The sequence below is a fragment of the Ornithorhynchus anatinus genome, chromosome 1, assembly GCF_004115215.2.
Source record: "Ornithorhynchus anatinus isolate Pmale09 chromosome 1, mOrnAna1.pri.v4, whole genome shotgun sequence".
In the NCBI taxonomy this organism is placed as follows: Eukaryota; Metazoa; Chordata; class Mammalia; order Monotremata; family Ornithorhynchidae; genus Ornithorhynchus; species Ornithorhynchus anatinus.
Genome location: NC_041728.1, coordinates 19,018,939 through 19,037,879, shown reverse-complemented (window position 1 = coordinate 19,037,879; position 18,941 = coordinate 19,018,939). Strand labels below are relative to the sequence as shown.

Below are 18,941 nucleotides of genomic sequence, written 5' to 3'. Positions count from 1 at the left end.
ACAGGACGAAAATCTCTCTCACTACCAAGTAAGCACTGACTTCAAAGCCAACCCTGCAGCTATGTTTCCCTCCTGCAGCCCAACATCTTGGACTATTGATCATCTCTTGGCTGTTGTCCAATGACTGGTAGCAAAAAAATGTCATTTTGCTACTTCAAAGGCAATCACACAAACCTTTTGTTGGGAAATGCATAATTAGGGAAGTGGCAGATTCTTGTCTTATGCATGTACCCAGTTCTTTTTACAAGCCATGCTTCTTACCCACATTCCCTAAAACATGCTTGTGAGTTGGGGTTAGGCAGAGGCAGTGTAGCCTCTTAGAAGCATTCCAGCTATTCTCCATTTCTACCTAGTTTTTTGGGGTGCTCATCCACTCCTAGGCCCTCAACTTCCATCTCTATGCAGATGATTCCCAAATCTCTATCCCAAACCCCAAACTCTCTCTTTCTCTACAAACTCTTCTCCTTCTCTGCAATTTTGCATTTTTCATTAAAGAGGTGATTCTCCCCTTTCTTCTTGGGAAAACAGTGGGGAAGGAGTGGGGTGTAGCGGAGAACTGGGCTTGACAAATCAATCATTTAATCAGTCGAATATATTTATTGAGCACTGTACTAAGCGCTTGGGAGAGTACATCAGAGTTGGTACACATGTTCCCTGCTCATGAACAGCCTACAGTCTAGAGGGATAGATAGACAAATAAAATATTAATGCTGTTGGTCACATAAAAAAAATCATTTTAATTTTCCTTCCCCCTCTGGCTATTCTTTGGATACTGACCCCAACTCTGATCACTTTTCCATTTATCATATTATTATTCCAATATTGCCCAAGTGTCATCGATACAACTTGAACGAAACAATCTAAATAGCATCATCATTAAATATATATAGAATCAGACATAAGAAAATAAACTCTTCATTATTGAAGAATATTGAGTCATCGACTAACACTAAATTTCTCAAATGAACATTTTCTGAAAAATGGCAAAAGACTACAAGGCTCCAAATGAATATCTCCATTATCTCTCAGACAAAGAAATGTCTTTTTGGAATTTAATATGCCAAATCCTGACATGCCATACTGGGATTACAAAATGATCAAATTATATAGCTGATGTTGCTAGGGAAACTTGTGATGGGGAAGTTGAACAATAATAATTCTCAGTGCGTTGATAATTTAGCCTATCACAAATGATTCAATCATCATCAACCCTTTTTCTCCTCTTCTGCTTTAAAAGGCAGTTTAACATAAAAAGTTTCTTAAAATATGAGTTTTTCTCTTCAATAAGTTATATTGCTTCCTTTCTCAAAAACCATTATGCTCAACACAAAATTTCACATGAACTACTCGCCAGTCACTTAATTCTGTAGAATGCCTGGCACACAGACAATGTGTCCAAAAATAATAAAATTAGCCCCTTACAAAATGCTTTTCATGAAATGTGAAATGAAATGTTCTTGTTGTTGGTAACAATGAAAGAAACAACATTTTTTGAGTCCTGACAGGGAAGACTTGTAGCTCTATGGAGATACTGTGAGCCCATTGCTGGGCAGGGATTGTCTCTATCTGTTGCCAAATCGTACATTCCAAGCGTTTAGCACGGAGCTCTGCACACAGTAAGTGCTCAATAAATACGATTGGGTGAATAGGAAAATCTCCTTCCCAAAGGAAGCACAATTTAAATGCAGTTTGAAATGCCTCTACTGTAAAGGGGGAAAAGAACATAACTAACCTATAGGAACAGATAAAACAGGGTAGATTTCATTTTACTGAACACTCTGAAAAAGTCTGGCAGAATCCATGAAGCCCGGAATACAAGAGCTACTTAGGGAAATAGGAAAATAAAATGAATCTGTTCATTTTATTGCTGTTTCACACAGGAAAGCACATTATTCCCAAAGCCCATCATATCCCAAAGATGAATAAAAATAGTAACGATATATCAGTCTTTCTACTATTTTAGAAGGATGGTTACTTCTGTTTTTAAAGCGATGCTAATATTTAACTTATACAAATACCACTCATTTGATGCAAATCATAACATAATATGTAGCACAAATTTTTGCATAGGAACTTTTTAAAGAACACTGTAAAGTGAAAAAATAGCTCCAGCAATGTGACTCATGAACCTTTGTAGTTAAACTATCTTCAAAGAGTTATATTAGAATAAGTTAATAAAACCTTGTTTTGAGAATTAGAGTTGTATAAAAACACAATTCAGTTGCCAAACAGTCCAAATTTTCACAACCGGAATTTAAATAAATAACATTAGTGTTGAATCTAAAAATGCCACCGCAATAAACTTCCACTAGATAATCTATGGTACTCTCCCAGTTCTGAGACAAAACCAATTTTGTCAGTTAATGAAAGATTTTTTGTAAAATAAATACCAGTCTTGCTGAATTGCCACACAATGCCATTAGTCCACAAACGATGAGGCTCTGGAAAAGCAACATAGACTTTTCTAGACAGACTATGAAATGAGGAAAATCAAGATGCATTTCCAGTCTGCTATTAGTGAGTATATATTAGAAACACATATGCATTAAGAGTGATAGAAAGTTAGCTGAATAAAGAAAGATAAAGGTGAAAATACAGCAATACAGCACTATACTTTCAATAATGGTTCTTAGCAGCGGATTCTATCCTTGTCTAATCTCTTTGCTTGTTGCAGTCTCAATCTCTCCTGGCTGTCAATTTTAAAATATTTTCCTAGATATTGAATCACATTTATTATTGGCCCATATCCAATTTCAAAACATGACCTCATTCTGTAGTCACCTCATCAGTATACAAGAAAAAATGTCTCTTTCCAGTCATTAAGAATCAGTTGAATCGTTCTTTATACATTAGTAATCACTCAACTAGTGTTTATTTGGATTTCCTTGAAAAGAAATTATTCTTACGTACTTCAACAGCCTTGGGACTTAATTCAGAATGCTCAAATGAGATGATTTCATTATCCCTGTACCACAGCATCTTGAAAAATAGCAGCCAGCCTAACCACTAGACAGCAGAGAATCTTTACAGTAATTCAAGACACTGTACTAAAAATCTGATATTTTAAGTCCCTTTTTAAAAATACTCCAGACACAAGGATCAATCAATCCTATTTAGTGAGCACTTACTGTTTGGAGAGCACTGTACTAAACACTTGGGAGAGTACAATATAAGAGCTTTAGACACTTTCCCTGACCATGGCGAGCTTAAAGTCTAGAGGAGTACACATATTCCTCTTTTAAATCACTCAGCACCTAGAGTACAAATGGACTCAGGGTTCACTGACTGACCCGTTGCAAAGAATCTTGCTAGGAATGGTAGGTCTTGGGTTCTAATCCCGGATTCTCCATCCACTGGTCTGCTGTGTGACCTTGGACATGTCACTTCCCTTCCTCTTGCCTCATTTACCTCATCTGTAAAATGGAGATTGAGACTGTGAGCCCCATGTGGGACAGGGACTGTGGCCAACCCCATTTGCTTGTGACCACCCCAGCGCTTAGTCCAGTGCCTAGCACATAGTAAGCGCTTAACAAATGTCATTATTATTATTAATAAACAAGGAAAACCAGTGTTCTAGTATAGAACTCTTGAGCCCAGGGCCAGCAATGGCTGGGAGGAATGCAAAGATTTTACTGAGGGGGAAGAGAAAGGTACATACATTAATTCTCACGAGCGCCCTAACATTAGCAGAATGTTTTACCCATTTCATCTCTCAGATCTTGTAAGCAGGTACACAATTATATTTACTTCGAAGATGGGGAATAACAATATTAAATGAAAAACAGTGATATGTGGGGAGTTACCTGAGCATCTGAAAAAAGACAAATCTCTCCATCTCTAGACAAAAGAAGACATGATTCAGGAAAGAGCCAATCAATCAATCAGTGGTATTTATTGAATGTTTACTGTGTGCATAAGACTGTACTAAGTGCTTGGGAGAGTACAATACAACAGACTTGGTAAACATATTTCTTGCCCACAGTGAGCATACAGTCTACAAGGGGAGAAGGATGCTAATATAAATAAATTACAGACAGAAACATGAATGCTGTGAAGCTGGCTACAGGTGTAGACGATACTACTATTGAAAATGTATTCATTTACCACCCAATAATAATGGACCACATATTTTTTTTAAAAAAACCCTGCCACCTGAATATTACTTTTTCAAAATTACAAAATGAATGGATTGAAATAGTATTTGATTCAAAATGGAATATTTTTTTACTAGTGTCAATCAGATTTTCCTTTTCTCCCTTCGGATACAAGGTATCTTGAGCACAGTAGCCTTTACAGAGGGAAGAAGCATTTAAAGATGCAGCGATGGTCCCAAGGGAATGGGGGCATTGTACTTCTCAAACTGCCAAACCACAAAAGAAGGGTTGTGTGCATATGTTGGTGTGTGGGAGTGAATGCGAGAGTGTGTACGCACATCTCTCTGGCTTAGTTAAGCTCCCTCTTTCTCTTCTGTTCCTGTTTTTTTCTTCCTCACCTCACTTTGCTCCAGAGATCGCACAAATCTCTTCACCAAATGTCTCTATGTGGCTCTACCATCAATCCTTCCAATGGTATTTATTGAGCATTTATGGTGTGCAGAATATTGAGCTAAGCACTTGGAAGACTAATAATAATAATTATGGTATTTTTAAAGTGAATGCTATGTGCCGAGCACTTCTGTAAGCACCGGAGTACAATCTAAAAGAGTCAGTAGACCCATTCACCGTACAGCCAAGTAGACAATTTCTTAGGGTTGATTTTGGCTAGGGAAGTCTAATAATTAGGGAATTAGTTAAGCATTTATTTTATGCCATGTTTTGTGCTAAGTGCTGGGATAGATAAGAGTACAGGCTTGGGAGTCAGAGGTCATGGGTTGGAATCCCGGCTCCGCCACTTGTCAACTGTATGACTGTGGGCAAGTCACTTAACTTCTCTGTGCCTCAGTTCCCTCATCTGTAAAATGGGGATTAACTGTGAGCCTCATGTGGGACAACCTGATTACCCTGTATCTACCCCAGCACTTAGAACAGTGCTCTGCACATAGTAAGCACTTAACAAATACCAACATTATTATTATACAAGGTAATCAGATCAGACAAACTCACGACTCACCCGGGACCCCCAGTCTAAGAGGTAGGAAGAGTAGATATCCGATCCCTATTTTACAGAAGAGGAAAGTGGGGCACAGAGAGGTTAAATGACTTGCTCAAGGTCACAAAGCAGGCCAGTGGCAGAGCTGGGACTAGAATATGAGACTATTGACTCCCAGTCCTGGGTTCTTTCCAATAGGCAAAGTTCTCTCCCTCTTCTCTTTCCAGTTTTATGCTTCTTTTCCAATTGCCTAGGGATCAAATTGTCTTCAGCCTGTTCTGAAAGAATATATGATACTCATTGTTTATTTTCAACTGCCACAACATCAAGACACAAGTTTAAACTCTTTCCTGCTTTTATCTAGAAATGAGGTAGAAAGTAGGGTTAATTTGGTCTACAGAATCTATCATAACTCCCAAGACATTTTTTATTTTGTCTAAATTAATTTTGAATTCTGAAATTCCCTAAGGCATATTTAATTTTCCTATGACCTCTTGTGATAGTTGATATTTTTTGTTAAAGAACATTCAATGCTGGCATGTTCGTTTGACTTTGTCCAGGACCTTTTGGTAATAATGTGGAAAGTCTTACGATTTAAAAATTGTTGCTGAGATTAACTGAATGCTAAATTGTCAATTATGTAATTGACAATTAATATTTAAGTATTATTGGATTATAAAGAAACCTGCAAGGTGTTTTGGGACACCATTTCAGCAGCCCTATTGGAGCAGGGAAACCCAGCTGCTAATAGTGATATGAAGTGTGTTGCTTCTAAAAGTTTTTTTAATGGTATTTTTTAAAAATGTAAAATGGGGATTAAGACTGTGAGCCCCACATGGGACAATCTGATCACCTTGTATCTACCCCAGTGCTTAGAACAGTGCTTGGCACCTAGTAAGCGCTTAACAAATACCATCATTATTATTAATAAATACCACTGATTGTCTGGTCCATCAGAGATCTGCAAGCTGAAGTCAAAATTTACTTTTGATCTACTCGGGACCTTCTGTACCTTCTAACTGTGGAAATGCTTCCAGCAATTCTGATGGGGGGTAAGGTTCTCAACTCTTTCTTACCACTCCCCGGGGATATGTTTAGACTGGTTTTGCAAGTGGCTGAGCCTCTGGATCTGTCTATCACCAGGGAGCTGATCTGATCTGAGAATAGAGGAGGTAAATGGAGGGAAGGTGTGGTGCAATTTATGACTGCCCCAGAGGGGAGGGTTGAATCCTCTGGACCATTGAAGGAAGAATTTAGGCAAAGGAAGTTCCAGCTGGAGAGAACTTACTGGAGACTTAAAAAAAAACAAAAACCCAAAATTGGGGTTATACTTTGGACTGTGTTTGAAAATGTTACATGAAAATATGGATTCCATCTTGGAACATATTTGATTTCTACACTTAGGATTATTAGCCGTTTTATTAATAAGGTTCATCTTAAAATACCTATTCATTTGTCATAATATGGGAGAGAAATATCCTTGAGATCAAAATTCCCAATTAGCTAAATCAACAATAAACCTAATTGTCAGAAGGTGGCAGCAGAGTAGTGAGACTCTATTAAAATGGAAAAAAATCTATTTATTCCTTGAAGCAGAACCTGCAGTAATTAGAATTGAAGCAAAGTAAGGATGTTGAATTCTCTACCCAAATTCACCCTCCCAATATTTCCCTTATGAAGGTCTCGTTATTCTTTCACCAATACTACTCCAGAATCCCATTTTAACATATTTTAATCATACAATTGAAAACAAAATCAGATATGATAATAATAACGATGATATTTGGTAAGTGCTTATTATGTGCCAAGCACTGTACTAAGTGCTGGGGTACAGATGATCAGGTTTCACATAGGACTCACAATCTAGGTAGGAGAGATAACCTGCAGTAATTAGAATTGAAGCAAAGTATGTTGAATTCTGTACCTAAATTCACCCTCCCAATATTTCCCTTATGAAGGTCTCATTATTCTTTCACCAATACTACTCCAGAATCCCATTTTAACCTATTTTAATCATACAACTGAAAACAAAATCAAGTCTGATAATAACAATGATATTTGATAAGTGCTTATTATGTGCCAAGCACTGTACTAAGTGCTGGGGTAGAGATAATCAGGTTTCACACAGGGCTCACAGTCTAGGTAGGAGAGAGAACCTTCGGTAATTAGAATTGAAGCAAAGTATGTTGAATTCTCTACCTAAATTCCCCCTTCCAATATTTCCCTTATGAAAGTCTCATTATTCTTTCACCAATACTACTCCAGAATCCCATTTTAATGTATTTTAATCATACAATTGAAAACAAAATCAGGTCTGATAACAATAACAATGATATTTGATAAGTGCTTATTATGTGCCAAGTACTGTACTAAGTGCTGGGGTACAGATAATCAGGTTTCATGTAGGGCTCACAGTCTAGGTAGGAGAGAGAATGGGTATTAGATGCCCTTTTTGCCGCTGTAAGAACTGAGGCATAGAGATGTTAAGTGAGTTGCCCAAGATGTCACAGCGGGCAAGTGGTGGAGTTGGGATTAGAACCCAGCTCCTCTGACTCCCAGGCCTAAACTCTTTGCAGGAAGCCACAGTGCTTCTCTACTGTCAATTTACTGTAAAGACCTTTCACAGAAGGTAGAGCGAGGGAGAGAAATATATGGAGACAAATCACATGTTTGTGGGAAGGAGAGAAGGTGATTTTGCTCTCAGGGGCGGCAGGCACCACTACTGCTAACTTGGTAGCTTGGCAAAACTACGAGGAGAACATTTGGACCAAGGACTTCGAATCAGAAGCAGCAGTGTCGCCTAGTGGGTAGCACACTGGCCTGGGAGTCAGAAGGACCTGGGTTCTAATTCCGGCTCTTCCACTCATCTGCTGTGTGACCTTGAGCAAGTCACTTAACTTCTCTGGGCCTCAGTTACCTCATCTGTAAAATGGGGATTAAGACTGTGAGTCCGATATGGGACAGGAACTGTGTCCAACTTGATTAGCTTGTATCTACCCCAGTGCTCAGTACAGTGCCGGGCACATAGTAAACACTCGAAAAAAATGCCATTTAAAAAAAAAGGCCCAGTTTCACCCTATACTAAGGATTTCATTTTTTCCACTTTGAGCAGCACCAACATTTACTGGCCGCCTTACTGTGTGCACAGTATTAAGCTCAAATGTTTTATTTGTTGGATATTGGATGGTTTCCATTCATTTGTCTTCTCCATTAGATTATAAACTCCTCAGAGACACGGGGACCATGTCTGTACTTTCTGTTGCATGTGAACTCTCCCAGGCTCTTAGTACATTGTTCTGCACACGCTAAGCATTCGATAAATACGAATAGCTGATTGATTTCCTGTAAGGAAGAAACTGGATTTTCGCCATGAGCATGTCTCTTCCTTCATCACCTTCAAATACTAGATTTGCTCAAGCATTACCCCAAGGAGCAAGGAGTGTAGCCAGGAAGGGGTAAAGGAGGAGATGGAGCACAGAACCATGGCAGGGGAACATTACTAGTATGCGTTTCTCCACACAGTTCCTGGAGTTGGGGTGCTGAGGCCCTAAGGGGCTTCCAGGAAGGAATCAGGATAAATAAAATTATCCCAGCTTTAAATAGCACATTTCCTCTCAAGTACTCAATGCATGTTTTACAAATAAATGGCCGGAGATGCTTAGTTTTTTGTGAAGGAAAGCACTAGCTGGGTGCAATTTTCATGTCCAAAAAGGACAAAAATCTGTCTGGAGCAGAGAATCACTCCACGTGCTTGTCCCCACTTCCCAAATGAAAAGGACCAGGAATACATTTGTTCTTACTCTTTCTCTCTCCTTTCACCCTTTTTCTTTCCTCCCCTTTTTCCTCCTCCTCCTCTTTTCTTTTTCTTTCCTCCCCTTCTTCTTCCTCATCCTCTTTTCTTTTTCTCTCCCCTTTTCTCTCTCTTTTTCTCTTCCCTCTAAGTTCCATTTAAGTGATAACATAAATTATTCTTATTTACTGCACATTTGGTTTGGGTCTTTGGCAGACTCAATGCTGACTAGCTCATGTCTTCCAAACCTCACTGCTCTTCATTCTCTCCTGTCATTTAATGTTGAGTCTGATTTGTAGGTGATGTTCTGGAAATTGCTGAAGAAGCTGGATATGCCTACCTCACAGTCATTTAAAAGATTGGACACCACTGCAACTTTCACGATCTTCAATTTGCTAAGTAGGTTGATACCTCACGGTCACCAAATTCTACCTGTCAATCTCCACATGGCAATGCTTGGCAGCTTGAGTTTCTCTCTGTGCAGTTGAATGACCAGCTACTTAGGTAGCAGAATTTAGTGACAATGTTAAGTCCTCAATTGTATTTATTGAGCACTTATTTTGCGCAGTTCACTGTACTAACTTCTTGGGAGAGTACATTTGAACAGATTTGGTAGACAAGTTCCCTGCCCATAAGGGATCACAGCCTAGAGGACTGTGTTCCTGATTAAAATCTCTGGCTGTGCTTAGCATTTCCTGGGATGGGACATTACACTCATTTTCTTCAGGTTTATGATGACTCTGCAAATGATTGATAACCACCTGCATATCTCCATGTGTCTGCACGTGCCTCAACAACACAGTCATTAACGGTCGGTAGTTCTCAGATGATGGTTCTCGGGAAAACCTTTGATAACACTAAATAGCCTGCTGAATTAGAAGATTTTTTTGGTGAGCAGAAGAGAATTTTGACACCTTTTTCAGTTCCCTTACTCTATCCTCAAGTACAGTGGCATTATTCAGGTTGATGAGGACTGGCCAGGGGGGTATTTTCAGTACGGGCTCGTTATTGCATTAGGGCCTCTGTACTGTTGTCCCAGAGGACTTATAGGTGTCCTTACTCTATAGGAGCTAGACAATGAGCTCTTTTTGTGGATGCCCCTTCTTGACACAGTGGAAATGCTGCTAACTCAAGTTTGTAACAAACGTCTTGTCCAATACTGCCATGCCTTCTTATGTTTCAGCAGAAAATCAAGTCATGGTTAACTGAGAGAAAGACTTGGGAAGGCAAGGAACATTGGACAATACGCATTAAATAGAAACAGATTTTTGTTGGCAAAGGACACTGTCGGTCAATCCGTAGTATGTACTGAGCAGCTACTGTATGCAGAGCACTGTACTGAGCACTTGGGAGAGTACACTAGAATTAGTGAGCAATCTACTGACAATGCATAACACATATGGCGGACTTATGTACCACTGCTAGTTTTTACTGCACTAAGTATATATAAAGACATTTTTGCCCTTTTGAATTTCTTGGATTCCTTCATTTTCTGAATTTCCATAGTTCTGTTAACCTTGTCAGCTCCTTCAGTGACCAAATTGACACCATCTGGTATGATCTTCCTCAGGTTTTCCCTTCACCTCCTCAGCCTTACCTCTATTCTCTCATGCATTCTCTCATCCTTTGCAGCTGTTTCAAGAGATTTCTCACCATCTTTTGAAATCTACCACATCCACTGATGCCTCTGACCCCTTCCCTACCCAGCTTACTAAAATACGTACGCCCAACCTTTTCCCTTCCCTGACCACCATCTTTAACCACTGTCTCTCCAATGACTCCTTCCTCTCTGCTTTCAAACAAGCCCTCATAACTCTTATTCTAAAAAACCCTCCCTCAGTCTCATAGCACCCGTAGTTGTCACCCCATCTCCCTCCTCCCATTCTTATGCAAAATCTTTGAATGAGTTGTTTACTTCACTTTCCCTCCTCCAATTCCCTCCTCAACTGCCCTGCCATCAGACTTCTGCCCCCGTCCTCCCACTGAAATTACCCTCTCAAAGTCACAAATAGCCTCTTCCTTGCCAAATCTAATGGATTCTATTCCATCCTAATTCTCCTTGACTTGTAAGTAGCTTTGATATTGTGAACCATTCCTTTCTCCTGAAACACCATCAAACCTCAAACCTGGAAACACTATCAAAATATCCTCTCGAGGCTCTTCTCCTACCTCTCTGACAACTCCCTCTGGGACTCCTTCACTGGTTCCTCCTCTGCCTCCCACCCTTTAACTAGGGGAGTCCCTCAAGACTCAGATCTAGGGCCCTTTCTATTTACATCTAGGGCCCTGGCCATTTACACCCACCCCCTTGAGGAGCTCATTCACTCCCATGGATTCTACTGCCATCCCTAAGTTGATGACTCTCAAATTTACATCTCCAATCCTGACTTTTGGCCTTCTCTGCAATCTTGGAGTCCTTCCTGCCTTCACCCATCACCTCAACCTCACCGTAACCAAAAGTGAAGTCCTCATTTTCCCATTCAAACCCTCTCCTCTCCCCTACTTTCCTATCACTGTTTAGAACATCACCACCCTCCCGATCACACAAGCTTGGAACTTTGGCATTATCTTTGAATTATATTTCTCCTTCAACCCACACATTTAGTCCATCACGAAATCCTCCTGTGTCTGAACAACATACTGATGATTGATCTCTAGAATCTGCCCTTTGTTCTCCATGAAAACTGTTACCATGCTTATCCAAGCACTTGCCTCTTGCTTCGGCCTCCTCACTGACCTCCCTGCATCCAAACTCCACCTTCTCCAGCCCGAATCATTTTTCTACAGAATTGTTATGTCCGTGTCTCCTCAACCCTGAATACCCTCCAGGGGTTGCCCATTCAGAAACTCCTTTCCATCGGCTTTAAGTCACGGAATCAGATCTCCCCTTTTGTGATCTCCTAGTCAACGTGAAAAAACCCTGAACTTTTGTTTACCAAAGTGGTGAAGGGGTCATTATCCTATGCACCGTCTCTTGTCGAGTTTTCCTGGAATTAATAGAATGTAGTGAATGCCAGGTGGGTAGGGTAGGGGTGGTGTCTGTGTCAATAGAATAAATTGCTTCCATGGACCGTTCTCTGGAGTAGGTGGCTGATGATCTCATCCTCCCCCAGCTAAATCACCAGTGGGCTTCTCTTTCCCCTCTTCTGGCAAAAACCACCTTACGGTGAAGAGTCTGGCCTGGGAAGCAGCGTGGCTCAGTGGAAAGAGCCCAGGTTTGGAAGTCAGAGGTCATGGATTCCAATCCCGGCTCTGCCACTTGTCAGCTGGGTGACTGTGGGCAAATCACTTCACTTCTCAGTGCCTCAGTTACCTCATCTGCAAAATGGGGATTTTGACTGCGAGCCTCACGTGGGACAATCTGATTACCCTATATTTACCCCAGCGCTTAGAACAGTGCTCTGCACATAGTAAGCGCTTAACAAATACCAGCATTATTATTTACCCCCATAACCTTGTGTCAAATGAACATACACATATGCCAAAAAGCCTGTTGGAAACTTGACAGTAGTTCAGGACCTGAGATTCACATTGTAAGAGAGGAGAGACTGTATTCATTCATTCATTCGTATTTATTGAGCGCTTACTGTGTGCAGAGCACTGTACTAAGCAATTGGAGAGTACAATTCAGCAATAGATAGAGGCAATGCCTACCCAACAGTGGGCTCACAGTTTAGAAGGGGGAGACGGACATCAAAACAAGTTAACAGGCATCAATAGCAATATAAATAAGTAGAATTCTAGATGTATTCACATCATTAGGTAACAGTAGATTAGAGAATCCTTTTAAAGATCTAAGTGCCATGATAAGTCTTGTGCAATGATGGTTGTCTTTAGGTAAGAAAGGACAGAGTTGATATCCAGTGAATTAATTATTTCAAACTCTCAATCGTTTACTCGTATTCCACTTGTTTTCAGCATACTTCTCTCATCTTGGATCAATTTTCTAACAACATTGCTTTCTGATTTTTCTTTCATCTACCCAATGTTTAGCATAGTTCTTGATATAGGATGAGGGGGAGAGAGAGTGTGTAGCTGTCCTTCAGTTTTGAAGATGGTGCTATGATCTTATCTGTGCATGCAAGCTTGCAGGCATGGCTCAAACGACTGATGTGGGAAGGGCATAGTCTTCTAAATTGTTTACAAGGAGAGATCCTTGTCTTAATGGGGCAGTTATCTGTGTGGCATAAATGAAAAAAACCCACACACAATAGGGGAGCCCTGCGTGCCTAAAGTTTGCTCCCCTATATAAATTCAATTTTAGTTAGCAGGATGAAAACTACATTCCCCGATTAATCTTTGGAGTCTTTGGAAAAAAATTAATCATTTCTTTACAACCGAGACACCTTACCTTGCCTGATTTAAATTTTAGAATTTTCTTAATTAATGCGAGGCAATATTTCCCTCTTGCTTTAGTATGAATATAGCCAATAACTCCTATCATGATAAGAGTCTTTCAGAGTAATCATTCATATATCTCCTGAGAAAAATTTTGAAAACATCCCCTGCAACTTTCAGATAGATTACTTTTATTGCATCATAATCTCTCTATTTAAATGGTTGTTTCCCCTACAATCAATCATGTCCGGAATTTTCCGATCCGTACCGCTAATTGGAAGGAAACATGAACTCTAGTTGGAAACTCTATAAGTAAGGGGGATGAATTAAGGGTTGTTCAGCACACCCCCTAACCTTACTTTTTAAATTTACACTTCAGACTCTGAAGACAATGTTTTGCTATCTCCGACACATCTCTACAACTAATGATGGAAACTGATAAGAATCACTAATAACTTTTGAAACGCTATCTGCTCAACTCTCCCTAAGAAACTGTTTGACGCACAGTAAGTGCTTAACAAATACCATTCATTCAGTCGCATTTATTGAGCGCTTACTGTGACCAGAGCGCTATACTGAGCACTTGGAGGAGTAGTGATCTGCACACAGTAAGTGCTCAACAAATACGATTGAATGAATAAATGAATCAATACAATATAACCATAAGCAGACACATTCCCTACCCATAAGGAGCTTACAGTCTACAGGACTGATTAGCCTACAAATTGCCCAGATCCGTGCTCAATTTTGCAGAATATTTACTTACTTTTTACTTTTTGAATATTTACTTACTATTTATTTACTTTTTGAATATTTACTTACTTTTATTTACTTTTAAGAAGTGATTCATGACATCCAAATCCCTCCCTCCTTCAATCACGTCATACATTGTTAAGTAAAAATAAACTTTTGAATTGGGTGGGAGGGTGGCTTTTTAACGGTAGGATTCGGGATCTTCCTGAAAACAAGTCCATTAGTGACAAAGATGCCTTCCATTAAAGCTGAAGTGATTTTAATTGGAATCTAACTGGTGCTCATAAAACATTTAGGGAACGCTTTTCGTGCTAAAACCAGATAAATAGAGAAGCAGCGTGGCTCAGTGGAAAGAGCCCGGGCTTGGGAGTCAGAGGTCATGGGTTCGAATGCCGACTCCGCCACTTGTCAGCTGCGGGACTGTGGGCAAGTCACTTCACTTCTCTGTGCCTCAGTTCCCTCGTCTGTAAAAGGCGGATGAAGACTGTGAACCACAGGTGGGACAACCTGATGACTTTGTATCTACCCAGCGCTTAGAACAGTCCTCTGCGCATAGTAAGCGCTTAAGCAAATACCAACATTATTATTATTATTATAAATAATTATAGTCCCTGGATTTGCAACGTTCTTTGGAAGGGAGTGAAAAATGTACTTGAAATATCCACAAGGTGGCAGACGGTGACTATGTTTAACTCATCTAAACTTGACAAAACCCCCCATTCATAGTATAAAGAGCCACATTATTAATTTATCCCATCGCATCTACCTAATGTTTGTTTAATCAGCTGTTTCCTCTAATCCTCCTTAAATGCTATCGATTGAACTCCTACTGAAACATTTGGAATGCTATATCCCAAAGAAGATTTTTTTGTCACCTCTAAATTACCCAATCATCTATTTTTCTAAGACTAGGTATTAAGTTTGCCAAAATGTCTGGTGATTAATGGGTCGCGATTGTAAGAAGGAACATTATCTGTCGAATTTTCTAGGATCTGCCACTGGCAGATTCCAATTCCATCAGATCAAAATGGCAAGACCCTCTGCTTTAGGAGACAGGCTGTGGAAGGAAAGCAGTATAAACTGGATGATGAAAACTAGTCGCCACTCTCCAGGAGGATCTAAAGCCTTCACAGTTTGTCAGGAAGTCCCAAACCCACCACACCCAGTGGGCTAAAAGACTGCACTACAGTTTCCAAGCCATCACTCCATATAGTATGCTACTATATACTCCAGTATGTATTTATACAAATTCTGGATGTGTTACCAGCTCCCAAGGGACGGGAAGGAAAACTAAACCACTGGGGATATAATGAAATGATTCTTTGCCCTGCAGTATAACTTCTGAATTATACTGTCAGTCATTTCTCTGAAAGACAGGGCCTCGCAGCAAATAAATGGTTCACTTCATAAGAACATGGTGTTCCTTCATCCTTGTTTCTCATTAGAAAATTCTCAGATATTTGAAGCTTTTATTAGGAAGGACAGCCTTTAATTTAGGGCACATTTTCATTACAGATCAGTGACTTCTTGATTACTCCTTTTGAGGATCTTTGTTTCGGTTATTACCTTAAGAAAGCGGGCCTGCACTCAAGCTTTTTTCATTCTTAAACAACCGTCAATTTGGTAACAATTAAGGCAAACATTTCTCAACCCATTCTTTATTCAAAAATAATACTAAAATGAGGAAAACCTGACATTTTTAAAACAGAGCTGTACCGCAGAGACTTAGCATTCCTTTGAGAAACATTTTTAATGTTTTGTTTCTAATTTCATTGGCAGCAGTGTCAACTACCCAGCCCCCCACCCCCCAGCACACACACACACACACACACACACACACACACACATGATTAGAAGGTTGTAGCAGTGAATTCTTTGACCAGGAAGTTAGTAAGAAAAGTATTAAAGGATTTAGCCCCAAATAAATATCTGGCCTTATGGATTATACATTTTTCAAGGGGTCATTCAAAGAGAGGTTATAGTCACATCTACTCTAGCTGCAGCAATTCAATAGGCTCATCTTCAAAGTTCTTTATTTTTGTATTTGAAGCATGCTTGATAATGTAAATTGAGCACTTTACCTACAAATGATCAAATGAGAAGTGATTTCCAGGATCTTCAACTGGGCTAAGGGAATTCTGCATTACACTTTTAAAACTCAGTCACAGGCTTTATTTCTCAAGAACCGTTAGCCTCCAAGAAACCGGTCTGTTTGATTTTATGACATCACACTGGAACATGAACACGCACACTTTCCACCCTAAAAATTCCTCCACATCCTGGCCTCTTTGTATGTTTTTCCAGTGATAAAGCAAAGTACAACTTATTTGGAACGTAATACCCTAATTTGCTCCTCACACAATGAGTGAATTCAACTAAGAAAGAGTTCTATCTATTTTTAAGTCGGTTTTGAGTTTTTCGGAGAGTCACTTAGTAAAAGCAATATCTTTGATCATAGTCTACGACATCACTTCAGGTATTTATCCATCTACAAACAGTCTCATATCGTAGACCCGTCAGTGTTTTAATTTCCCAGTGGGAGCAAGAAGCCTGTGCCAAAAGGAAAACAATTATTCAGAGGTTAATCATTTGAGGATCACATATAACTAAAATCGGTTACCTTCTGCGGGACCACTTTTTCTGCAAACAAAGTTTGGAAAACCTGGAAAAGCGGTCTCCTTCCTTCTCAAGTCAACCCACACTGAGCCTTTTTTCTTTCTCCAGGTGCCCCAGACTCCGACTGGAATACAGATGGAGAAGTCACACTTGCCAACCGTGAATCTTGGAAATTCACAGGAGTCAGGCGGCGAACTGGATGAAATCTACACTTCTCGGTTGGGGTTGAACCTGCGGGCGGAAATACTTCTCCCCTGCTAAGAGTCCCATTCTAACGGTGAAATCAAGCCACACGCTCCCCAATCCCCACTTAGATACCTCTGAGAACTTCAAAATACGCTTTTTTTTCTGAAAGAGAGATCAATAATTCCCCGTGATTTGAAATCTTAAAGACAGTACTGCACGAGAACCCAATTAAAGAATACTGGGGGGAAGGAAAAAAGAAATCGCTTCCAAAAGTTTACCTTGTCCCGAGCTCCAAAAGTTAGGATGCCCTCAAGTACCGCAAAAGTTGGAAACAGGAGGTAAAGTGGAGGCTGAGCGCTTCTCGCTCACCTTAAGTGTGTCTGTGGCTGTGGGTGTGTGTGCGAGAGAGGGTATGTCCAGAATGTCTCTTTGTGGAGTGGCAGAGGTCCTGATCCAGGGAAGAAGGAACCACTTTCTCACCGAGGGCAAAAGAAAAGCAACGCGTCATAAGCGAATACGCCTCCAAGATCCCTTAATTACAACCCAACGTGCAGTCAGTCCAGTCCATGCTAACTCCAGGGGGAAGGGGAGGGGGGGGGCGGTGGGTCGGTTGGGGGGAATCGGGGAGGATGGAGGGGAAGGAGCGCCCACAACTTGTTGAAAACAGCAGTGTTTCACATCTGGCCGCTCCGCTCGGCTCCCTGCCCCGGGAGATGTGTCCTCGGATTGAAAAAAAAAGCAGGGGCGGCAGAAACCACAGACCCACGGTCCAGCCCGCAGACCCCCAACTTTGCACCCTAGGGAAAATCAGGGAGAGTTAGAAGCCGTTGTCCTGGGAAGGGATGCGTGGCGGGTCCAGAGGCAGGACGTTTCTAGACCCGCGTTAAGAAGGGGGGGCCGAGGATGGGGAGAGGCCCCCGGCCGTCCCCCTCCCTCCCTTCTCCCTCCAAGGCCCGGGACCCACGGGGAGACCACCCTAAGGGGCCCAGTCCCCGAAGGCGAGTGGGGCCAGCCAGCCAAACGGAAACTCAGCCCCTCGTGGGGCAGGGATGGTCTCTCTCTGTGGCCGAATTGTCCATGCCGAGCGCTTAGTCCAGTGCTCTGCACATCGCGCTCAATAAATGCGATTGAGTGAATGGAAGACGCGGGGATTCTCTTCTGGGCAATCAGGTTCAGCGGCAATGTTTTCTCTGTTTGGGGTCCATCTTCATTTGTTTTTTTCTTTTTTAAAAAGGACCAGACACATAAACACCGTCCAGGCTCAGTGGGATGGTCCTCCGTGGGGGGGGGGGGGAACAACCTGGATGGATTTCTAGAGCGAGGAATGCGTGGGGGAGAGTGGGTGGGTGGGGAGGGGGCAGAGAGCTCTGGGACTCGATATTGGAAGCAGATGGAGGGGACACAAACACCCCCCCCCCCCCCACACGCACACTCACCCCCTAGAAATAACGGTGGAGAAGACGGTGGGACACCGATGGGCCCGGCCCTGCCCCAGAACAAACAGACCCCTATTTATAACTCGGGAGAGGGAATATAGGCCCATTGATTCCCGCCCTGAGTAACCCGTTTTTTTGGAGAGGAAGCGGCCTTCATATTTCCACCACAGAGACACCTTTGATGGAGCCGGGCGGGCCCGGGGAGGGGACACACACACACACACACACACACACACACACACCCATAAAGACACACACAGACACACCCACACACAAACACATAAAGACACACACACACACAATGTCTGTCCCCCACCCCCCATCCCCTGGGGTTAGACCGGAGGCTCTTTGGCTCTCCTTCCTTCCTTCCATTCATTTATTCATTTAATCGTATTTCTTGAGTGCTTCCTGTCATTCATTCAATAGTATTTATTGAGCGCTTACTATGTGCAGAGCACTGTACTAAGCGCGTGGAATGTACAAATCGGCAACAGATAGAGACAGTTCTGCCCACTGAAGGGCTTACGGTCTAATCGAGTGCTTACGGTGTGCAGAGCACTGTCCTAAGCGCTTGGGCCAGTACCATGGAGAAGCTGCGTGGCTCAGTGGAAAGAGCACTGGCTCGGGAGTGATAATAATAATAATGATAATGATGATGGCATTTATTAAGCGCTTACTAGGTGCGAAGCACCGTTCTAAGCGCTGGGGAGGATACAAGGTGATGAGGTTGTCCC

At 41.4% G+C, this 18,941-nt stretch overlaps 1 protein-coding gene and 1 long non-coding RNA gene across 2 annotated transcripts in view; one reads left to right on the top strand and one right to left on the bottom strand.

Annotated features, from left to right (window-relative positions):
• HAPLN1 (hyaluronan and proteoglycan link protein 1) overlaps positions 1 to 17,311 on the bottom strand; it is a 61,181-nt gene extending 43,870 nt beyond the window's left edge. The window contains exon 1 of the mRNA XM_001509233.5: positions 17,050 to 17,311. The gene's annotated coding sequence lies outside the window, so the exon portion shown is untranslated. The remainder of the gene's footprint in view (positions 1 to 17,049) is intronic.
• Positions 9,171 to 17,246, top strand: LOC114814576. Its single transcript, XR_003762338.2, has 2 exons — positions 9,171 to 9,277; positions 16,694 to 17,246. It is a non-coding gene; the product is annotated as an uncharacterized LOC114814576 (long non-coding RNA).
• Positions 17,312 to 18,941: the final 1,630 nt, after the last annotated feature.